General features: G+C 39.4%; 1 protein-coding gene and 1 long non-coding RNA gene across 3 annotated transcripts in view; one reads left to right on the forward strand and one right to left on the reverse strand.

Moving 5' to 3' along the window:
• Positions 1–25,128, reverse strand: part of PCDH11X (protocadherin 11 X-linked) — a 983,439-nt gene that overhangs the window by 749,378 nt on the left and 208,933 nt on the right. The window lies entirely within an intron of this gene.
• LOC122455689 lies at positions 13,850–21,840 on the forward strand. Its single transcript, XR_006274088.1, has 3 exons — positions 13,850–13,998; positions 15,026–15,031; positions 21,829–21,840. It is a non-coding gene; the product is annotated as an uncharacterized LOC122455689 (long non-coding RNA).

Genomic DNA, 25,128 nt, shown 5'->3' on the forward strand with positions numbered 1-25,128 from the left:
AAGTCTTTCTATTGACAGAAAGATATGTCCTAAATCATAACAGTGCAGACGTTTGCTTTACAGCATGATTTACAAAAGAGCTATACAATATCTTTACCTGGAAACATGGATTTTATGCCTTTAGTATGTTTGATGTTTCTAGTTCACTTGTTCTTGCAGTTATTACTTTATAGCATTAGTCCAAGCAGTTATTACTTTCTTTGTTACACTGATGGGGAATTTTGCCACAAATTTTAAGCTAAAGGAGGAAGCTCAGGAGCTTAGGTACAGTAGACACCAGGTTCAGATCCTCCCCTATTCTATTTGTTAATTTAACCATATCATTTAAATGTAATAAACCCACAACCAATTCAGCAATGTTTATTTCATAGCTTTTTAACAGTTCGGGGGGGAGGGTGAAGAACTATTTTTGATTTAAAGAACTCAGAAATATCCATTAATTTTGCCAGTATAGAAAATGAATAAAGCAACTTTCCTAAAATAACAACATCACTATGGGAAACTCACTATGAGCCTGATCCAGTGTTCACTGAAGTCCCATTAACTTCAGTGGACGTAAAATTGCCACCCAAATGTTTTGATATTTTTTTCTATCCAAAACATATTTTAATATTGACACTGAGGGAATTATACTGGCCATGAAGATGAGCAGATGCCAATAATGCCAATATTGTTGAAAACTGACAGAGCAAATTAATTTACTGACTTTGCAAGAATGAATTTGGTCCAATCTGTTTAAAACACCAGGCTCTACACTTTCTTAGAATCTGCATAACTCGTGAGTAATGTTGAAGTCAATTGATACACCTGAATATCAGTAATATTACTAATTTGCAGTTTTGCCAAAAATCATGAGACTTTATAAATACAAATGTGGGGTGCTATGTATTTGCCTTCTGGTTTTTGAGCCCTTAAGGTTAATATTTTCTCCATGACCATCAAGGCAAGAAACTTGCTTAAAAAAAAAAAAGAATGAAAGCTGAGACATTGTGATGGGCTCTCTGTGACAGGAGCCACCTGGAACTGGGGTACCACTGAGCCCCCATGACCCACCAGCCTCGGTTCCTTCAAACACTGTATTGCTGTGACAAACTGCAAAGCCCTCTCCAGCATGCACTTTCACCAGTATATATAAGGTAGGGACACACGCAGCTGCAGTTACATGCAGGCTTTCTGATCAGCCCCTGCATGGGAAGGCTACAGGTAGGGCAACTGCCAGCTCCTCAAGCATGCACTCACTCTGGAGTATAAACCCAAAATTATACCATCTTGTGCTGCACAGGGAACTCATCACATGTCTTGTAGAGTCCATAGCAGCCATCACTCACAGGCTGTTTGGAGAGTTCACAGGAAAGCTCACCCGGTGGGAGATAATTTTCTCCTAAGGCCTACTGTTTTTTTTTCCTAATGGCTCATCCTAATTGCCCTGAATAGGCCCTTCCCCACCCAGCTGTCTAGAATGAAAGCATCTTGTCTAGTGGGCATTTCCCAGGTGTAACTACATTTGAAATACAGATATATAGTCAATATTCACAACTTTAGATACAAAAATGATACATGCATACAAATAGGATAATCATGTTCAGCAAATCATAAGCTTTTCAATGACATCTCACATGACCCTTCTTGCATAAAATACATTATAATTATGTCAGTCATATTGTAACAATGGCACTATGAAGAATATGGGGTGCAGTGCCACAGTGCATAGGGTTCATATTTTCTCCATGACCATCAAGGCAAGAAACTTGCTTAAAAAAAAGAATGAAAGCTGAGACTCTCATGTTACAACAGGATTCCAGGAACTGAAGACTGAAGAGCTACACCAGTCCAGCAAAAACATCAGAAGGCACAAATGCAGGGAGAGACCAAGCACTACTATGCACTTTGAGTGTGTAGCATATGTCCCCTCCATGGCCGGAGAGCTCTTATAACTAGTGGGGAGAAGCACAGAGCCAAACCACTGTGCTTTGGGATGGCAAATGCCTTCAGGATGAAGCAGAGAACAATCCCTACATTCAGGAGAGCATGAGGCTGAAAACTTGCCCTTCTCCCGGCATGTGGAACTCAGTCTGGGCAGGCTTTGGGCACCTGACATGTTTAATGTACAGGACACAATCTGGCATTGTGTTGAGTACTCTGGTCCTGATCTAGCAAAGCATTTAAGCATGTGCTTAACTTTAAGCATCTGAGGAGTCTCACTGAAGTGAGGGCTGACCAATATTTGGCCTTGTATACAAGGAACATCCTTCACCACGCTATGCATAGTTACCCAAGCACCACAAAATATTTTTAAGCACTATGTATACTAGACAAAAGTATTTCAGTCTTTTCTCCTCTTAAAACCCTTGTAATCCCTAAAAGATGTAGCCAATTCTCCACCATCAGGCTAATAACTGCAAAGCACATTCACTAAACGCACTGCCCCCCTCTCTCTGCCTCTGCTTTCTGATTACTGTCTGACCAGTTAATTTCTGAACCTTTTCAAATGGCACTAATCAGGAATTAAAGCTAGCATCAGTTTTGCACAGCACATATTCCTGCCCCCACTGGTTAGAGGGGATTTTCAAAATAGGCAATTCTTGGCCCTTCCTGATTATCCACAGACAAGCTCATAATCCAGCCGATGGTATTTAAGAAGTCAAGCAGTGAAATAAACAATGTTGATTATAATCAACTGTTCTTTTATTTTCAAGAGATAAGTAGAAAATTTCAGTGTTGCAATCTTGTGCCATCTGGTTTTTATTTTTGGATCAAACGGGAAAATGGAGTTGGGTGAACACAGAGGAGAAAAATCACACTGAGACTATCCTTTAAAATAGCCAGCACATCTTATCTCCAGCAATCTTTTTCTTCTCCCTCATCCCTGCCAGAGTCAATCAAGAATTTCAGACAGGATTACTGTGATTAAAATTTCAGAGTAGCAGCCGTGTTAGTCTGTATTCGCAAAAAGAAAAGGAGAACTTGTGGCACCTTAGAGACTAACAAATTTGTTAGTCTCTAAGGTGCCACAAGTTCTCCTTTTCTTTTTGTGATTAAAATGTTGCCTAAAGTGTTTTTTCAGTTCTAAACAGGTAAGTGTTTAGGAAAAAACAATTGTTGTTAAACAGACTTGACCTGAAAAAATCTCCTTTTTAGATGGCCTTTCCAGGTGAAGAAACTGAGAAGAAACAGTCCTTCTAATCAGCGACAAATGTACCACAGAGTAAGAAAAATGTTATGCCACCTCCAACAGATCTGTGGCTATTCTGGATACATTAACATTTTATAGTCAATTTTCCTTTAAATATATCAGTGTTCTATACTAAGGAAAAATACTATTTTAAACATTTCTTTCCTGGAGGAACAGAAGCACAAGTGTAAACAAAGAAATAAAAATGCAACAATGCTTTTGCTGAATCCTGAAGTGCCTAACGTATAACAATTTATTGGTCCTATGATAGATTTAGAATGACATGTACTGACTCAATCTGTCAATTGACTAGGGGAGACTGGCTTATCTCCACTGAGAATGAGGTATATGACATTGATAAGAATAGAAATTAATATAGATTTCAAATACTTTATATATATTTAACCACTTCAAATGAAGTGTTGCAAATAAAGTGCTACTGCTTTCAAAGGCTATCATATTGTGCCTGATTCTCTACTACATTGTGCCTTGTTCACACTTGCACAAAGTGGGCATGAAATGTATATACAATACTGCTAGGGTTTGCAACCACTCAGCACAGTATAAATGTCTAAACAAGGTTAATGGCAGTATTGAATCAGGTCCATTATTTGAAAAATGTGGATGGATTTATGATACATATGGATACTTTTCATAATACAGCTGCATTTTGCTGGATGTATAGTATCATGACATGAACATTCCGGATCAGAATGATCCTAAGAAGACACTAGAGAGAAGAGACAATCTGATGTGTTTCTGAGGAAATTTTTTTTCCCTTGTGAAACTTGGCACCATTCCTTTATAGACATATTGCAGATCATTTTCCAGATCCCATGAAGTAAGTTCCTACAATCCAAGTATGATTGCCATGCTTTTCAGCTAGTTACTCTGTATGGTAGTTTGCAAACTGATATGCACGCACTGAACAAGATAAGATATGTAATTGAGCTCATTTTTGTAGGCCACATGTTAAATTGCTATTTCCAAAGGATAAGCTCCAAAAATAGCTGAAATCTGATGCAGATAGCATACAGAAAAAGTGTTCTGAGTGATAGGGACTGAGTTCTGTGGTCAGATCTATAATCTTTACTTTAATTCATATGAGCAAGCAGTTTAAATAATCTCACTTGCATAAATTATGACTACCCAAGTTCTCCCATCTGAGCAATTCGGCACAATCTTTGAGAGGGAAGGCACAAAAGGAGACTGTCTTACACAAGATAGGAAGACAGAGCCAAAGTCTGACTGAAAATAGAAACAGGCTGGCCAAAGAACAATATGTTCCTAATGTAATTCTATGGTAGCCTGAGTTAGCCCTTTCAAATAACCAGCATACCAAAATCAGATTTAATGCATAATTAAATCTTGGTATGACTTCTGTTATCTTCTAGGCCCTGATTCAAAGCCTATTGAACTCAATGGGAAAACTCCCATTGATTAAAATGAGTTTTGGATCAGGCCCCAACATAGATTCTTATACTGCGCTCATCATGTTGGAGTCTGAACCCTTGAGGCTGTGTATACCTCCCCTGAGATCAGCCTCTTTCCTCAGCCTTCAGACTACAAGAGTTTTAATAATTTCTGATTATTTTATCAACAAATTGGGCTACCTCCTCAAATCTCATTTCTAATCCCATATCACTCTTTAGAAATCCAGGATGATTTAGATGGTTATTAACATCTCCTTGGGGATTATACCATTTTAATTGTTGATATACTGGATAATGTATCTGTGATATAATCAGTAAGAAATAAAAAATAAATCCCAAATGTTTAAATATCTAACGCACTGACAATTTCATTATGAAAGTTGGCAAGCATTAGGTGTTAGTAATGACAGTTAAACTAGGTACATTCAAGTGCTTCAAACCAATTTTTAAAATAAAATATTGTATGTGGTTCATTTATATTACTCATGGAATTATTTGAGGATTTTTCCTAGAGAAATTGTATTGTTTACCACATGATTTAGGTTTGTAAGAAATATTTTCAAATAGTTTTCTAAACAATTTAATTTCTAAGGTATATTTAACAGAGGGTAATCATAAGTACTGACTAAATACTCTGCGGGACTTGTTCCAAGACTACATATACAGAAAAATAAGGAGTTGCTCTTTATTTTTCAGTTTATCTGGACTGAACCAGAACTCCAGGTGCCTTCCAAATCTCAAGAATAAACAATTAGAAACTCAAAAAAAAAAAAATACCCAGAAAATATTTCTGTTCACTCAATGTCAAATTAGTAATTTCCATTTAAAAGACTTTTACCACACAAGAAAAGAAAAGCACCCAATTCAGACATACCATGTAACATAATACCATAATACCCATCCTACGTTTATCACAATCCAGTGCAGTTAGATCAGAGTTCATTTAATGAAGATGCCCAGAGATGACTAAATTTAAATACAAAGTTTCTTATATTCAGCACCATTAACTATGCATCTCATATAAATTTTTTCCTTGATAATGGAATGTGTATACATCTTCTCTGCTCCTAATTACATAATATTTAATTAGAACAAGCTAAAAATATTCACAAAGGTTGCCTCAATGCCATTTTATGTTGACAGTTCAGGATTAACATATCCTTTGAAAGAGTCAGACTGTAATGCCAGAAGGGATTGTTTGAAAAGGCAAAATAAGATGAACCCACCAGGAACTCAAAGTAAATGTTATCAGTAAGACCAGGTTTCCTGAGTGAGAAAATTCTTATTAACATTTTCTGATAGTTTGTGACGTCTCATTAGGGTTGCCCACCCTCCAGGACTCTTCCTGGAGTCTCCAGGAATTACAGATTAATCTTTAATTAAAGATTATGTCATGTGATGAAACCTCTAGGAATATGTCCAATCAAAATTGGCAGCCCTACATCTCATAAAATTTGCACCCTCTAAATTGATGTAAAGTATCAAGGGCTCTAGTCTATGAAGAGACAGGTTGGTGCTCATTGCTCTGTCTCACAAGCATCACTTCCCTGCTCTTGCATGCATATGCAGCACAAAACATATAAAAAGGTCTGTCCTACTGCGCTATAGGTTAAAATCAAGATCTAGTCAAATATTTGCTACCATGACGGGAAAAATGTTGTTATGGTTTTGATCTGGGAGAAAGCTTTAAGAGTTCAAAAGTGCAGGATATGAGACTAGGGATTCAATTCAGGAAAGCACTCCAATTCAGGAAAGCACTTAACTTCAACCACATGCTTAAATTCCACTGAAGTCAATGGGATTTAAGCACATCCTTAAGTGCTTTCCTGAATTGGAGAATCTTGGTTGGAGTACTGACTAGGGCCCCAATCCTGCATCAGAATCTAGATGTTTACAAGGATCTGCCCCCAGATCCAAAGTCCATTGAAGTTGATTGACTTCAAGGAGTTTGGGACTAGGCCCTTAGCTCCAAGACCTAGGTGTCAGATCACATGTATGATAAGAACACTCTGTGCATGGTTCTTGTGTAGTCTCCTGTGACATAATTATATTTACAAAAACAAAACCTAACACTTTGGAACTTCTAAGTGAATGATATCAAATGTAATTTAAACAGATGTAACTTTTAGCTAACAGATGACATATGTATTGTATAGCAAAATGTCTATTTTATCAACATGGACTACTCTGCGTGCCTCATTTTCAGAAGTGCTAAGCACCTGTAGCTTCCATGTATTTCAGCAGGAGCTTGTACAATCTCTATTTCCGAAAATCTAGCCCTACACAGACTAAACTCAACAGTTTTAGTTCACATGGCTTTTGTTTCAGTTCACTTGATCTTACACCAAACTAAAGACTAAATCAAATATTAAAATAAAACACAGTGAAAATGCCATACTTCATGTAGAAACCCAGAAAAACTATGAGTTGTGAAACCAGAGATAAACACAGATTAGCTCAACATTACCCCTAAATTCGCTCATATCTGGCATCAGGTTTATTCTTATCTTAATGACCCTTTTGATGAACCTGAGCTGAGATTCAAGTTTGTAATGAAACCTTGAACCGTGCTAGTTGTGTGTGATTGTGGATTTCAAAACAGAAGTTTCTATCAGCTCTTTTATAAAATACACTACACTCCAGCTACAGAATTTCCTCACTGCAGAGGGCTTGCTGTACATTCTATTCCATACCCTGGAGGTAGCTGCATTGGCTACTGTCATTCATGCGAACCCGGCTTAGTCATAGAGAGAGATAGCAGCACTCCCCAATGTTGTGCTATTCCATGTCAGACTGCCCAACTGAAGGTGTCCAAACTTGGGCATTCTGAGCTGATAGAAATAAATTTTAAAAAATGTAAACTCCCTATATATCTCCTTACTGCATGATTGAAATTTGCATTTACAGGTACATTATGTTTAGAGGGCAGATATGTTTGATGACTTACCTGTTCTGTAATTTGTTTGTTCCTTTGGCTGGTGAATTTATCCCAGCCCTGTACTCTTCTCCACCTAAGCAGCCTTCATTTGTTATGTGCTACATTCGATGAATAATTTATATCCGACTGTATGATACAGAGCTGTATTTTGACTGAAGGTTTCTTAAGATAATATAAACCACAAGAACCAAGTTCAAGTGGGTTGTACATTTAACAAAATCCCAAAATAATCAGTCAATCGTCTTTTATATGCATAGTGGGAGAAGCAGTACTCAAAGCATCAGCCAGGTACTGTCTGTACTCAGTACAAAATCTTTGGATAGCACAGAACTTTAAAGGCAAGTTTACCATTCACTATCCATGCTGCTAGGATGATCATGTTATTGGGGAGTGCAAATAGGTTTTTTTAGTTCAACATTTATATAGCTCAATTGTTGTATAAAGAGAGATTTATAAGACTGGGACTTTTCAGCTTGGAAAAGAGATAATTAAGGCGGGGATATGAAAAGAGACCTATACAATAATAAATGATGTGAAGAAAGTGAAGAAAGAAGTGTTATTTACTCCTTCACATAACACAGGGGTTCAAAAAGGAATTAGATAAGTTCATTGACAATTGTTCCATTAACAGGTATTAGCCATGGTTATCAGGGATGTAACCCCATGCTTTTGGTGTCCCTAAGCTTCTGACTGCAAGAAGCTGACAGTGGATTACCAGGGATGGACCACTTGATGACTGCCTGTTCTCTTCATTCCCTCTGAAGCACCTGGCACTGGCCACTGTCAGAAGACAGGATACTGGGCTTGATTGACCATTGGTCTGACTCAGTAGGGCCATTCTTATGTTTTTATGTATACATTCAGAACGCTTTGTCTCGTGTTTCCTTTAGGTTACGGCATACTCGGAAAATTCAGGACTCTTGGCTTCTACTGCTGCCTATGGCCTCTGACTTGCTGTGTCACGCTGGGCAAAGTGCCTATTTATTTTCAGAAGTGGTCACTGATTTTAAGTGCCTCTGTTTTTGGGTGCCTAACTTGAGAGCTGTTGGTCCTGATTTTTCAGAGTTGTTCAGTATCCACAGAATCCACTGGCTTTCTGCTAGAATGTTATTGTTCAGTACCTCTGAAAATCAGGCTCCAGGTTTCTTCAGTTGGGAAGTCAGAAATGTATACTTTCAAAATCAATGAACCACTTAAACAAAATACGATCTATGTGCCTTAGTTTCCCCAACTGTAAGATGGGCATAATAATAAATGGGTATAAGGCTTATTTCTTGTAAAGTAATTGAGAGCCACTGGGCAAAAGAGCTATGTAATAATTGCAAGCTCTATTATTATTGAAATGACATTATATTTTCATGAACTACTGCATGCTGATTATTACTTATGAGGGCTGAGTTAAGTGGACCCACCAGTTGATGACAAACTAATGCTAATGAAGGAAAGTAAAACATTCATTTAACCACAGCAATTTGTCTACAATATATATAGCACCCTTGTTTATGGTTATTTTTATTTGCAAGGGCCAAGATTTTCAAGTGCCTAATTATTTTGGGGTCCTCAATTTTGGGGTGCTGAATTTGAGACAAGTAAGAAAGTGCTGAGAACCCCGCTTCTGAAAATCAGACCACTTTAAGGTGTGTTAGATTGGCCTTTGACATTAATACTGTTCATACCACCTAAACTAACCTCCGGAGTTTAGTTTTCTCTAAATGTACTTAAGTTTCATGCATATGATTTAAGATAATGCCATTTTTTTTTATTTTATTGCTAAGACCCTGGACCTCAACCCTCAGTTATCTTCTTCCACAGAAATTCTCAAACCAAAGTCTTACATAATTACCGCCACACATGTTACAAAGGAGGTGCCATATTTATTAATATATCCTAGAATAAGAATCCTGAGAAATTAGGAAGGCACATCAAGCTAACCATTTAGGTCCTGACCCTGTGTAGGAAGATTCTGAAACTCATTTGTCTGTACATTTGAATCCACTTGTAGGACTAGGGCATTACTGAATGGGCTAACAAAATCTGAGAGACAAGGTGGGTGTTATTCTGAGAATGACATTGCTACAACAACACTGTATATAACAAAATCTGGTAAACCCAGTGCCCAACTATGAAAACAAAAGAGATGGAGGAAAGAGAACTATAATTTCTTTTACTCAGATCTGGAAGTGTTTGTCAAACATCATAGCAACCTCCAAGGACATATAATGTGCTTTGTATTTTTCCTCCACTATGGTTATTTTGGTCGGATACCTCCCTTCCCTTTCTTTCCTTCTCTTTTGTCTCGCTTGTAAAGCACATGGAGAAGGTAGTAGTGGTCTGTATTGCTATTATGAACATTCCAAGACAATAAGTATGTATGCTTTAAATTCTCCTGGGTACTAATGTGCTCCTTAAAAAAAAATCAGCACAATTTTCTGAAGAAATGCTTAGCACAGTTATATAAATGAGCAGTGTGGGTGATGGATAACGTATGTGTGATTCTATGCAGAGATTTTGTACAACTTTTTGTTAAAACTATTTAGACACTATCAGTATAATGAGTCTAACACACAATTCTCACTGTGTGAAAGGAGCTTGAAATGCCTCTTGTCTCGGAGAACCACCAAGGAGTGAAGAGGGTTTTTGTTTTTTTTTCCCTTTTCATTTCTATTTTCAGTTTACTTTACTGTCTAACTGAAGCATGGGCAAGCTGTGCATATTATGCACCAGCATTTGTAATCTCTCTCTCTCCCTTTCTCCCTTTTGTTTTGTTTTTTATTTTGTTTCATTTCTTTCTCTCTTTTTTTTTGGTATGAATTTCATGGCACCTGCTTCCAGTTCGTCCTCTTCACTAAGAACTGAGTGTCTGTGTGTTTGTATTTGGAGAAAAGACTTCCAGAATGGAGGCCAATCTATGTATTGGCAAAGAGCCTCCCATAGGTGCAGTGATTCAAAACGGAGTGGTGTGTAGGAAACTTTGGCCTCAATGGCAGAGAATCTAGTTTGCTTCCTCGAGGACAGTTGAGCAAGAGCCAGGAAGTTAACGAATGAAGCAATATGGCTTTTGTTGTGGTCAATACAGATTCTAATACAGTTCTGTCTCCTTTTTTACACACATAAGAGGTGCAGTGCTTCACTGCTTTTGCTTTCCCATTACCCAGCTGAGTTAGGAGCTTTCAATAGATGGAGATGGTTTTAGTGAAGGGTATGAAGAGAGAATAGTGGGGGCATGGGGATTATGCCTGTCTTCATTGTCGAGTAGATTTTTCCAGCCTTCCCCAAGGTTTGTCTATTGCTCCTTCAGTGCCTCTTCTCACCTCCATTGCATGTTTCTCTTTGCTGTGGACTATGACTCCATTGCCAACACCTCTGGCACCTCCAGATTGGATTGCTGCAATATGCACCATATGAGACTTCCCCTGGAAGCTACTCTGGTGCTTCAGCTGTTATGGTGGCGGCCTGACTGTTTAGTGGGATGTGCAGAGGGAGAATATTATACTCCATTCTCTGCACTAGCTTCCTGGGTGCAATTAAAGGTGATAATACTGATCTTTAAAGTCCTGTATGAGATGGATGCTAGCTACTTTAGGATGAAATCCACTCCACCATTGTGCAGTCCAGTAATTCCTCTGCACCTGGTCCCTTCTTTCTCCTTTCCCATCCCAGGGCTGATGCAGGGACCTTTTGTAGACCACACAGTTTGGAAGATATGTTGAGCCAAAAGAGCATCGTCAGAATAATTTTAATTGGTAAATTACAAGTACATTTCCATACAGCCATAATTATTTGTCTAATTTTTACCAAACTTCTCCCCCAAACCCCTCTACTTTAGAGTGAGATGCAGCATGTGAAATTTCAGAAAGTTGGTTTATTTGGGGGGCAGTTCAGAGAGTCCGTTATTCATCTGGTTTCTTACATGGCCCCCATCACTATAATAGCTAAGCACCTCCAAAATGCAGAATTGCAATGGTTGGCTCACAAAAGAAAACTAGCTTCAACCTTACTACACTCCATAAGAATAAAATACAATTGTTTTGTACTGTCTATTTTCTAAATGTTAGTATCCCACCATTTGAATGGAAAAAGTAGCAGGGAAAAAACAATTCTGTGATGCTTCCCAGGGGTACCCAGGATTGTGAGGCAGCTCACTGCCATCTGCCCTTAGCATGGGGGAGACTTGTCTGTGCCAACTGTGGATCAGCTTCCTGAAACCAGAAGCCTCTAGCATACCACAGGCACTGCCTTCCAGGCCTCCACAGGCCTTGTTCTTTCTATGCAGGTGAGCAATAGATCCAAACTGAGTCCTCTGAGAAGAGCATCCCTCTGGAATGCCCAGCTCCTGTTCCACTGAATACTCACAGAGCTTTAAGATTTCTACTCCCAAAGCAATACTGTGCTGCAGCTTGTAGGATTCAATTCAGGATCACCACTCTGCTTAACACCAGCACTTACATGTAGTGAAAACAAGACTAGGGTTATCAAAGAACAGAGTTCAAGTGACAGAAAGTAAGAATATTGGGAACAAATGGGTACATATAAACCAAAATCATAAAACTTTCTAGAGCCTAAACTTAACTCACAGGACATTCCCCTATCTCCTACAAGATAACTTACCCCAAGTCCATGGGTAGTGGGTGGACGTTCCTTGGGGGAGGCTAGTGCCAGGCCCCTCCCCCTCTGCTCAAGGCCCCTGCTCTCCCGTCCCCTTCCACTCCTCCTCCCTCCGCCGGAGCCCGGAGCATACCCCCCACTCCGAGGCTGCCAGAGCCCCTAGCCCCAGATAGTGCAACCAAGCGCCCCCACCCCCAACTCCCAAGCACTGGGTGAGTGGCATGGCTGGAGCACTGGGTGGACAGACGGGTGGGCAGCACGGCGTGGCATCAGCCCTGGCCTTGTGAGCACTAGCCCCAGCCTGCCTGCCCCAGCCTCTTGGCCACAAAAGAGTGAGAAAGCAAGGAAATTGGAAGTAGGCAGGAGGGGTCCTGGGGACGGACCATAGGCGGGGCCATGCCACGCTGTTTGGGGAGACAAAGCCTTCCCCTGTCTATGCTACACGCTAAACATGCCCAAGTCCCTTTCCCAGTATTTTCAACCAGTTTGGCTGAGATCCCTTCTCATAAGATGAAGTCTGCTGATGGCTTGTCCTCATAGATTGAAGGAATACCTGGGAGTTCATCTGCACTCCAGGCAGTTTTAAAGGTTCATTGTCTTACTCCTAAACAGGATAAGCTCAGGGCTGTCCTTACCCCCATGCAAACACGCAGCTGCGTAGGGCACCAGGAAATTTGGGGGATGTTCTCCAGCCCCTGCTCTGGCTCTTCCCCAAGCCCCCGCTCCTGGCTCCGCTCTGCTCTTCCCTGTTCCTTCTCCACCCTGGCTCCACCCCAGCCCCACCTCGACTTCCCTGAAGATTGCAGCCAGGCCCGACCCTGCACTCACAGCGTGGTAAGTGGAGTGACCCAGCCCCAGCCTTCTCCGCTCCCTTGGCTCCCAGGCATGGGGGGAGGGGGAAATGGCCCCCAGCACTCGCCGGCGGCACAGCTAGGAGTCAGGGGAGCGGAGGAGCCCGTGGAGGCCTGGGCCATCCCCCCCACTCCCGCCAGCGGAGGCCTGGGGTGGGGCCCCACATAGCCCCCCCATGGGGGGGCTGCATAGGGCACCAAAATAGCTAGGAATGGCCCTGGATAACCTTATGTTTTTTTGTTTTTTCCCGCAGCCCCTAGCGTCTATTGATTAGCATTTTGCTCAGACTGTAAATGGGAGTCCATTGTGAAACATACAATCTGCACATGACCAGCCAAAGTGAGATAAACCTTTTTTCCCTCCTGCCTGATAGGAGTATGTGGATCACTTTTTGGTGACCTGCTTTAACTCCCAGACATAGAGGACATAATGTTTTGTATAAATACATAACTTCACATATTATCTGCACATACATCTTCTGATGATTATGATGGTCATTGTGACACAGACAGCCCCGCAACCTGAAGCAAATACTCACCAGCAATTACACACCGCACAACAAAAACACTAACCTGGGAACCAATCCCTGTAACAAAACCCGTTGCCAAACAGGTCCGCATATCTATTCAAGGGACACCATCATAGGACCTAACCACATCAGCCACACCATCAGGGGCTCATTCACTTGCACATCTACCAATGTGATATATGCCATCATGTTCCAGCAATGCCCCACTGCCATGTACATTGGCCAAACTGGATAGTCTTTAGGCAAAAGAACAAATGGACACAAATCAGACATCAAGAATTGTAACATTCAAAAACCAGTAGGAGAACACTAGAGTCTCCCTGGACACTCAATAACAGACTTAAATGTGGCAATTCTTCAACAACAAAAAACTTCAACAACAGACTCCAATGAGAAACTGCAGAACTGGAATTAATTTGCAAAGTGAACACCATCAAATTATACCTAAATAAAGACTGCGAGTGGACGGGTCACAAAAAAAACTAATTTCCATCTGCTGATACTCACACCTTCTTGTCAACTGTTTGAAATGGGCCACCTTGATTGCATTGGCCTCATTAGCACTACAAAACTGATTTTCCCTCCCTTGGTATTCACCCCTTTTTGTCCACTGTTGAGAATAGGCCACTTCCACCTTAACTGAATTGGCTCATTAGCACTGCCCCCCCCCCATTTGGTAAGGCAACTCCCATCTTTTCATATGTTCTGCATTTATACCTGCCTACTGTATTTTCCACTCCATGCATCTGATGAAGTGGGTTTTAGCCCACGAAAGCTTATGCCCAAATAAATTTGTTAGTCTCTAAGGTGCCACAAGGACTCCTCGTTGTTTTTGCTGATACAGACTAACACGGCTACCATTCTGAAACCTGGTTTTCATTAGAGATCTTACATGATATTCTTTGGCAGACCAGTATGTAGATATCAGATCAAGGGGATTCCTGTAACACTTATGCTTCCCTGTGACCTCTGCCAGTTGGCATCAAGGGGTCCTTGGGTCACAAACACACACACACACACACACACAAAACACACCTCTATTTCTTTGTATTCGTGTGGCTATCTGCTTGCTCCAATACCTCTGTATAGAGAGTACAAACATCTCTGCATCCCTACTGATAGCCTCTATTACACTGGCAGTTCTTAGGTTTCTGTTAGCATACCCAGGGAATCACTTCACACTGTACCACTTGCTACTCCTGTCTATAATAAATTTGTTCTTAGTTCTATACCTCTGCCATATCCACTTTTGTGGATAAGATTATATTCTCATTAGTATGGCAACTCTAAAAGCGGCACAAATTTTAATGGATGAACAAAATACACTTAAAAAGCTGATAGATTCCCTGACTGAACTCAAATATCATTTTAAAAAGAAATATTAGTGTGGGACCATGGTTTTCCTTTGCAGAGTTTCAATATTTTCTACATCTTTCCCAGTGCTGTGGATGTCACTTGAATCTGGAGAGTTTCTATGCAGGCACCCTTTTATTTAGGACATTGTTATTTTGATACAGCAGCATGTGATTCCATAAGAACAACCTTTTTCTTTTTTAAAGGATACTCAGAAGAAGTGATTGCAAAAAAAAGCGGGTACCTGGGGAGACTTGATGCTGTGCACTAGAAGGAACTGCTGGGAGTAAAATAAATTGATAAAAAGGCTGTATACTTCCTCACAACCACAATGAAAACACAAATGAGAGTTCCCATGAGAGGTCAAGCCACAGACAAAACAAACTGGCAATACATGTGTAGCGGATTACAGCAGCACACATGGGAGTGATAGATAGAACAGATCAAATGCTTCAAGCATGTGCTGTGATACATGGCTGGGATCTAAAAACACAGAATAAAAATCAGGGGAGATATGTGGTCCAATGACAAAGTTTTGGTTAAATACCAAAGAAGCAAATGGAAGGCTGGCACTGTTCCTGGACTTCCAAATACAAGTTATTTCCAATCTCCTGCTTGTCAGTGTCTGAAGCTGAGACTATGTAAAATGTTTTCCTGAGTTACAGAGTGCCATTAGTAATGACATTTTTCCCATCTCAAAGAATGGTAAAGTGGTAGAGTTCTGAGTCATGAGCAGAAAGATGGCAATCAAAGTCATGTCTGTGAACAACATCAAACAGGGCATACAGAACTCTGAAGAAAAGGCCCTACTGAGCAAGCCACTACAGAAGTGATCAGAGAACCAGGAGATGATGGAGTCATGAATGCCATGGCAGGGAGAATATGGTCAACGGTATCTGAAACTGTTCATTTCTAGAACTGTACAGTAACAGTGGGAATTGGACATATTCTAAGCATCAAAACAACTACACCACAATTTATGCTAATATTTTGTCTTATATATATATATTGAACTTCTTCACAAACTTGTTTTAACATGTTTCAGAGTAGCAGCCGTGTTAGTCTGTATCTGTAAAAAGAAAAGGAGTACTTGTGGCACCTTAGAGACTAACAAATGTATTAGATCATAAGAATTCATGAGGTATGAAGTGAGCTGTAGATCACGAAAGCTTATGCTCTAATAAATTTGTTATTCTCTAAGGTGCCACAAGTCCTCCTTTTGTTTTAACATGTGTCAAGGTTCCTTCCCCACTCTGAACTCTAGGGTACAGATGTGGGGACCTGCATGAAAGACCCCCTAAGATTATTCTTACCAGCTCAGGTTAAAACTTCCCCAAGGCACAGATTTCTTTCTTGCCTTAGGAACCAGCTTAAGTTAAAAACCTGGTACGCTGCCATCACCAAGCGATTTAAACAAAGAACAGGGAAAGAGCCCACTTGGAGACGTCTTCCCCCAAAATATCCCCCAAACCCTACATCCCCTTTCCTGGGGAAGGCTTGATAATAATCCTCACCAATTGATACAGGTGAACACAGACCCAAACCCTTGGATCTTAAGAACAATGAAAAATCAATCAGGTTCTGAAAAGAAGAATTTTATTTAAAGAAAAGTTAAAAGAATAACCTCTGTAAAATCAGGATGGTAAATACTTTACAGGGTAATCAGATTCAAAACATAGAGAATCCCTCTAGGCAAAACCTTAAATGACAAAAAGACACAAAACAGGAATACACATTTCCTCCAGCACAGCGAATTTCACAAGCCAAAAAAACCAAAAGAAAATCTAACGCATATTCTAGCTAGATTACTTACTAACTTAACAGGAGTTGGAAGGCTGGCATCTTGATCTGTTCCCAGCAAAGGTATCACACAAACAGACAAAAACTTTTCCACCCCTACAGATTTGAAAGACTCTTGTCCCCTCATTGGCCACTTTGGGTCAGGTGCCAGGGAGGTTACCTTAGCTTCTTAATCCTTTACAGGTGAAAGGATGTTGCCTCTGGCCAGGAGGGATTTTATAGCACTGTATACAGAAAGGTGGTTACCCTTCCCTTTATATTTATGACAACATGCGATGAAGGAATAATTAGTTTAGTGGTATAGGTCTTTGGTTGCTTTTTCTAAAGAGACTTAGGAAGGGATGAGGGAATATCTGCATTATTATTGATACTATATAGCTCTATAGGTAGGGTTTCTGATTTTCGGCTTTAACCAATAACACCAATAAAACACCCAATACCAAAATAAATAAATACATAATTAAATCATTAGCATTTCTCCAATAAGCACTGGAAAAAACACCACACATATTATTCCTACGTAAGGACTTGTCTGCACAGAGCAGTAATGAAGACTACGGTGGTGTGATTTCTCAAGCACACTAACACGTTGCGCATTAATTGGTCCATGAAGACCCTGTTGGTGTGCACTACAGTTTCCTTTGTATGGTTTAGTGTAGTGTTGTTTGAAACAGTACAACATTAAAGCTCACTAGGGAACATTACAAAGAGATTACTCATTACAGTATATACTACTGTAATGAATATATACTACTGTAATGAATAATGTGTATCATATGCATTACTTATTACAGTATATGCAGAGAGAAAAGCCCCAACCCAACACCCTCCCTGGTCAACAGCGATTTTGGATGACAACATAAAACTCAACAATTGCTAAAAATAACTACCCCCCTCCAATGAAATTAATAAATCCCCAAAACAGAAACCCCATTTATAGGTGAACACAGTGATGTGCATCTGACGAATTGTGCCAGGCAACGAACAGATCTCAGACCTGAAAAGCTTAGTCTAAGGCCTATAGTGTTTAGTGCTGTCTTCTACCTGCTCATGTGCTTAGTCCTGCAAATATTTATGCATGAGAGTAATATTACTTGCATGAGTAGTCCTACTGAACTCAGTGGGTTTACATGCATGGATAGAGTTACTCACATGTGCGTGTGCAGAATCAGGCCTAAGAACATGAGCAAGTAGGACACAACGCAAACACAATAATGTGATACAGTGTGTTGTGGCGTTATACAGCTGGACTGGTTTATGGAAAAGGTGGAGGGAGGGGAGTTGAGAAGTTTTAGCACAGTAGAAAGAGAGGGATACTGTAGTATATTAAATGGGTATACTGCCTGGCAAGTTGTGTTAATGATGGTATGAAACTCAACAAAAAAGCCTGCATAATTCAACTACAAATGGGTTCCAAATGACAACTCCTGATTATTGACAGAAAGGAAAGGGAAATGGGAACAGGAGGAAGGAGCTGAAAGGATAAAAAGAAATATTGGGAAACACTGCTCACATTCCCTTTTATTTATATGTGCTCTTGTAACAGAAGTGGTGAATGGTGTGTTGAACTCAACTGTATTGCTTTCTGCTTGACCTCTGCTATGTGCTCATTATTGCAGGAAGCTAGGTTTCATGATAGAATACCAATGTTTTCCCCACTGCAGTCCCCTGCCTCTTAGTATTTCACACTGGTAAACTTCCTGCCCTAATTCTCCTCTTGCTTACACTGGCTTTACACCTACATAACTTCAGTGGAGCAACTCCTGATTTTCAGTGATATAAATGTGAAGAGAATCAGGTCCTCTCTCTCTTTAGATTTTTTTTTCTTTCTAATCAACAGGCTTGCACTCAAGAAAAGAGCAAACTTCCCTTTTTGAAGTTGATGTCCTTTTTTTTTTCAATTGAATATATTACTTACTAAACAGCAAAATATAAGCTTGAATTATTTAGCATATCAGGGACTTGGCTGGAGCTCCAGAGAAAGTGCTTCAAGTACAATACAGTGCATCCCTATTTTATACACCATTGAACAGAACATCTACAAATTGCCCTGGAACTCACACACTGCCATAGGGCTCGCTCACATTATTCCCAGGCTGTGGTTACTTCTAATGCTCTGCTAATTGTTCTGTGCTCTAACATGCTCTGGAGGAAAATCTGTATGTTCCCACAAAGTCAAAGAAGAGTCCCACTAATGAAATTAAGCAAAAGGAACATAATATCTTTTTGTCAATGTGGGCCCCTGAAGCTCAACTTTGGAGGGTGATGCACATGGATTATTCAGTAGAAAAGCTTTTAATTAGTGTTACTTTACACTTACTCTGCAAAGGACTAAAGGAATCAAAATAGTCCATCACGATTGTTGAATGTGTAACTAAGTAAATCTGCAATAATCTAACATCACCGTACTGATGTACTTGAAATCTACCTGAAAGCTAAGTAAGGTCTAGTCATACTTAATCAAGTTGCTTTCATGGAATGGACAAGTTCTTTGCCTTGGTGTGTACATGAAAGTTATTTTAATCAGGGTCTGGCAGTCTTTTCGCCCTGTAGCTTATTTTTAATTTTATTTTCTTGTAGTATTTTTTGGTAAAGGTAACTATCTCCAAGAATCCTAGGCATGGAATTTAAAGTGCATTTTAAACAGCAATAACTAAAAGCTTTGGTAAATGGATTTTTTTTGTGTGTGGAAAAATATGCAAATATCGTGCACGTGCACAGATATCAATTTCTAACCAGCCTAATGTGTTAATGTAATTGCTTTAATGGACAATTGTCTACAGCTTGTAAACTTGAATCAACCTATCTTTCTTTCACTAAAATCTTTCACTAAAAGATCCAAAATTATATTGATTCAAATATTGTCTCTTAAAACCAAGATAATCTTTTTTTGGAGACTTCAAACTTAATTGATAGATTACGTCTAAGTGACACAAAGCCAGCATTGTCAGCAGCTGAGTACCAACTGTCCTTGACAGTTCTGACATTTGAAAGTCAGTTTTGCACTGATTGATTCACTGAGATCAGACTCATTATCTATAGTACATGTGGTACTGAGATGACTTGATTCTGACCTAGGTATTTTTCATCTGCCTCTGAGCAGTCACCAGTGGTGGACCCCTACCAGGTTTCAAAGTAATTTTTTCCTTTGTATTCCCTAATTGTATGCCTTTTATTTCCTATCAGCCTCCTTGTGTGGCTCCTTTGTGCTGCAGCCATCAGGTGACACCCTGTACAGGATTCCCTAGAGTGAATCATTGTCACTGCTAACTACTCATCCAGTGGCTACCTAGGGCTAAATTATGCTCCCAACTGCTATGTAATGTCCTCCACTTCATTCTCCATAGAGGAAACCAATTATCATGCAAATTTAGTAAAATCAAAGTATTAGAAGTATCTGATTTAAGATTAGGAACCCAACTATGCATTCCAGCACAGGAATACAAGTTTAAAATGACAACCAGCCACCCTGCTGAGTCACATTTCTTTTTCCTTCTTCCTGTCTAACGCCTTGAAAAGTGTGGTTAGAATACTTTGTGATGGGTAGGAGCACTGAGCACTCTCATTTGCTGCCACTGAAATAGATGAAACACTATCTACGTTTGCATAATGACAGGTTTCTGAGTAGCAGTCCTGTAAGTCTGTATCTGCAAAAAGAAAAGAAGGACTTGTGGCACCTTAGAGACTAACACATTTATTTGAAAGAAAAGGAGTACTTGTGGCACCTTAGAGACTAACAAATTTATTAGAGCATAAGCTTTCGTGAGCTACAGCTCACTTCACGGCTGCTACTCTGAAACATTTATTTGAGCATAAGCTTTCGGGAGCTACAGCTCAAATAAATGCGTTAGTCTCTAAGGTGCCACAAGTCCTCCTTTTCTTTTTGTCTACATTTGGTTGTTTGTATTCTGATTTTATACAAACTGATTTTATGGCTCAGGAGGCCATGATTCTATCCTTTTCGCATTAGTTGGGCTCCACAGATGACACATACCACAAAACCAATCAAAGAAGGAAAGAGGGCACCCTAAATTATTCAGTGTCTGTCCGTTTTTGACCTTTTACTTGTTTGTAAGGTTGCTAGCTTTTTAATCTTTTAATCCACTGTATTTCCTGTGAATTCTTAGAAGACTTCCTCCCTTTGCATTGCACTGACAGAAAAGCTTTGCCTTAAAGAACTTTTTCATTTCATTTTTAAGAATTAGTTTTTTATTTTTAGAGAATGACAGTTGGAATTAGAAAAGAAACTGTGTTCAAGAAAAGTCCTAAGAAGATATACTTGGCATTTGAATACTTTTTTCAGGAGACCCAGAAACTCACTGGCATTCTTGACATACAAGGTAAAGTACAAGATAAACACTGCAACTGTGCAATTTATCATTCCTAAATCTTTTTCAGAGTACTTATTAATCATAATGGCCCCAGTTCAGCACTCCTTTATTCAGAACTGGCACTGAAGTTATTCTTCAATGGGACTTTTGCCTGAGGAAGAAGTGCTGAGAGTAAGCCACAATGATTATTACAAACAGTGACTGGGCAAATGTTAAGATGATCTAATATTTCACTTCTTCGTATTTAAAAAAGGTTTTTAAAAGATGGTGTACGAACATATTTATATATTTAAGAAACTTGTGACACTTTTAGGAAAAATATATAAAATTATGTCCTTAATTTTAGAAGTGTGGGCCAGATTTCCCCCCCCCCCTCGCCGGCTGATGTACAGCAGAGTATTTGCATTGAGATCAAAGGAGTTATTCCAATTTACATCCATTGCGGGTCTAGCTCTTTGTTTTAAACCATGCCGCAACAAGGTCACGTTACAGTCAGAGCAAACAGATGCGAGTAATAGTGGAAACATGAATTCTTTAGAAAGCAATATAGTATGCTATAGACTAGATTGAAAAATGCTTTCTATTTACATAGACAAAATCTTCATTATGTATTTCATCTTTTCTCTAGAATTCTTAAGATGGCCAAGTAGTTTGCATCTCTTTTTTTATGTTTCTAATTTAAATTAGAACACTGCAATATGCATTTGCCACAACTCTAACTTGGAACCAAACAGCAATCCATCCACATTTTCCGTAATGAAGATGATCTACTGGGGGAATTCTCATTCTTGGCATTTTGAGACAAAGTATGCCAGACAATTTTTTTTTGTCATAATTGAGCAAGATTCCTGGGCTAGGCTGTAGGAAATAGCTTCAGCACAGAAAATCAGACAGAGAAGTTACAAATTTGCAAACACAGTCTGCTTCTTTTGAGCATACTGATTTATAAATTTTATGGGTTACAAAAGGCTTCCCTTTGTGCTCCTCCACTCCGCCACATACACCTTTTTTTTTTTTAAGATGGTGTGCTTACATAGAAATATGACTAAATACTCATGAAGGGAAAATGCACTTCACAGAGTTCAAACAATCAGGCAACACAAAATCTAAAGTAAAACTAATATTTAAGTTAGCACCAAACTAAGAAGATATTGAAAAGGCAACTTCAATTCAGGGATGACATTTGTGGTCAGGTCTTCTGCCTGAAGGAATATTCCAATCAAATTTTAGTTAAATGGACCAAATTGACGGGTACCAGAATCAAGCTAGCAGTTCTCTCTCTTTCATAAGATTATTAGAAACCCCTGAGGTTATTTTTAAAGCTGCTATTGAATAGTGCTAAGATATTTGTTCTATTTTATTTAATTATTTTTATCCACTAACCAGACAGACTTCCTGGGATACAGACTTCAATGTAAAATCAATTACTTTAGCTCATCATTGTTACTGAGATGACATTAGGTGATTATTTTTCTAAACATCATCCCAATTTTTATATACGTGATTATGCATGCCAGCATTTTGACCCTGTAAAGTAGGAAGTGCTACACATGACTTCTGTGGAAATAAATATATGATCAAAAATATCTTTCTGAACAGTAATTAAGAAATAAAATCATAACCTTAGCACTCAGATAATGCTTTTCATTTTTAAAGTGCCATATGGAAATTAACCGAGCCTCACAACACCACAAGCAGTTAGGTGAGGATTACTGTCCCAATCCTGGACTACATTATGGCCACTTTGCATCACATTGACTCTACAAAGCCTCTCTGAAAAGCTGATATAATCAGCTAAAAAAGGAGGACTCCAATTTAGGTGGATCCTTTGGTGGAGACAAATTGCTCATCACAGCTCCTAAGGCATTCAGATTCCCTGCAGCTGGCATAGGTGGTGAAGCTGGGGGAAAGGTAGTGTGGCCAGGGTTCCCCCGCCCTTCTTTGGTGATTCCCATTGCTGTAATTGCTCTGTGGAGCATTGCATTAATTTATGCTGAAGGATCAAATCAGCACAGAGATTTACTTCATTCCACCCATACCGCCTGTGTGATGCTGTGTGCTCCTCAAATTTAACCAACAATCACACCCATTTTCTCTATTTTGCAGATGGAGAAACAGAGGTGGAGAAGGAAAGTAACTTGCCAAAGGCTACAAAAGAATCTAGTATCTGAGCCAAGTTTAGAACCCCAAAGTTCTACTATAATTTACAGAGGGCTTCAGGGGTGCTGGAATAATTTGTATAGAGGGGGAGCTGAGAGCCTGTGAACCAAACTATGAACCCTGGATATGATGGTAATCACTTCAAGCCAGGGGCTGTGGCAGCATCCCCACTACACCTAGTTCCAGCACCTATGGAGGGTTTGATTTTCAGGGATACTGAGCGTGTGCCACTCTCATTGTCTTTACATAGAAAGGGGGATGCTTTCTACACCTGAGAACCAAAGCCTAGGTGAGCACATAAAAACTGAGGCCTCCAAAATAAGTGGACACTTCAAAAAGTTTGTCAACAATCAATGCAAATACTGAAATCAGAAACAGAGACCTAGACACACCTACATCTTTATTGTTTTGTTTTGGAGGAGGGAGGGCTAGGAAGAGTTGCTGGAGATTTACCTAAATATAAATTGATCACTTTTAAGTCACCCTGGTTTTAAAAAACAATAAACAATACACATTTACTATACTTAAAATTCAGGGAGTGTACTCAATAAATTCATTTATTATATCTGATATCACAGTGGTAGGACAATATATTGATTTTTCTGTGCAATTTCTAGCTTTCATGTGTGTGCATGCAGAATGGGCTTCAGTGAGTTTGATTATTTTATTTTTATTTTTAAATGCAGACTGCTAATTTTATGCATGGCTGAGGTCCTCCTCGGTTAGGAACCTGCAAACTGAATTTTATACTGTCATTATATATGAAAGCAGCAGAGCAGTGGGTGTGCTTCACAAAGGAAAACAAAGGTAAAGACACATCTAGCCAGCTGCCACAGTATACCTATTATAAATTCATGTTTAGTATCTATCCATCATCTGTATTTTATAAACCAATAGATAAAATCAGAATTGAGAGAATCTCTCTCAGCTAAATTGGAACTCTTCAGATTCATCTTGATTTTGAAAAGGTGACATGCTCTATAGCAAAGAATGTAAGGAGTCTGAACGATGGCCATTTATGAACGAACACTTGAAAGTTATTTTGTATTTTTGAGGCAAAAGGCCAAATTCTGCTCACCTCAGTTACACAGGCTGTCCCATAATTATCAATGGGAATATCTGTGTGAGTAAAGAGAAAAGGAATTGCCCCAAAAAAGATTGTTTAGCCCAGATTTTGCTTTGATCTCTCAGTCATTTTGCTCCAGATTGCGGTTAGGGTGGAATGAATATTCTGATACTCAATATTAATACAAAGAACTAATTTATTTGGTCAGATGTATTTAACACAGCCATCCCAGTTGAAGCACTACTTAGGATTAAGACACGTCAAGTTCTAAACCAACATGAAACTGTGGTTTGTGCAAGGCCTGCCTTGGTTTTCCAAGGTCTCATGTCAAGTAAAAACACACACAGCCCCTTCTCAGTTTGTGAGCAGATCCCATTCCCCACAAGCATTTGTACCCAATGAGCAGCCAGCCACTTCCTGCCTGGTTTCAACAGAGCATTCTATAGCAACCCCCTTTCAGCTGTCCATGGCCTTAGCTGCCCTTCACTCTAATATCCACTTGAAGGTTGTGCAGACATCTGTTTGCCTAGTTAGTTTTAATGTACCCAGCAGTATAATATCAAAAGAGAGAAGCACAATTCTAACTGGGAGATGAGAAGAAAATCAGATAACAAAACAGTCAAGATTGGGCTCTTGAGAGCATTATAGCTTTTTGGGTTGGGTGGGTGTGAAAAGAATCCCTGGATGAACTAGTGACTGTATACGTGATACATGATTAAAGCCAACACTGGTCTTTTATAAAGCCTGGAATGGGATCTCCTTGGTTTGTTTCAAAACCCTAGTGAAGGAGAAGAAAGGACAATCTGGAGCATTACAGTAGCTAGATCTTAAATCAATGTCGTATTTTAAAAAACACATGTTGCTTTTGTATTATACACAATGGTCTCAC

This window comes from Dermochelys coriacea, chromosome 9, assembly GCF_009764565.3.
Source record: "Dermochelys coriacea isolate rDerCor1 chromosome 9, rDerCor1.pri.v4, whole genome shotgun sequence".
Taxonomy (NCBI): domain Eukaryota; kingdom Metazoa; phylum Chordata; order Testudines; family Dermochelyidae; genus Dermochelys; species Dermochelys coriacea.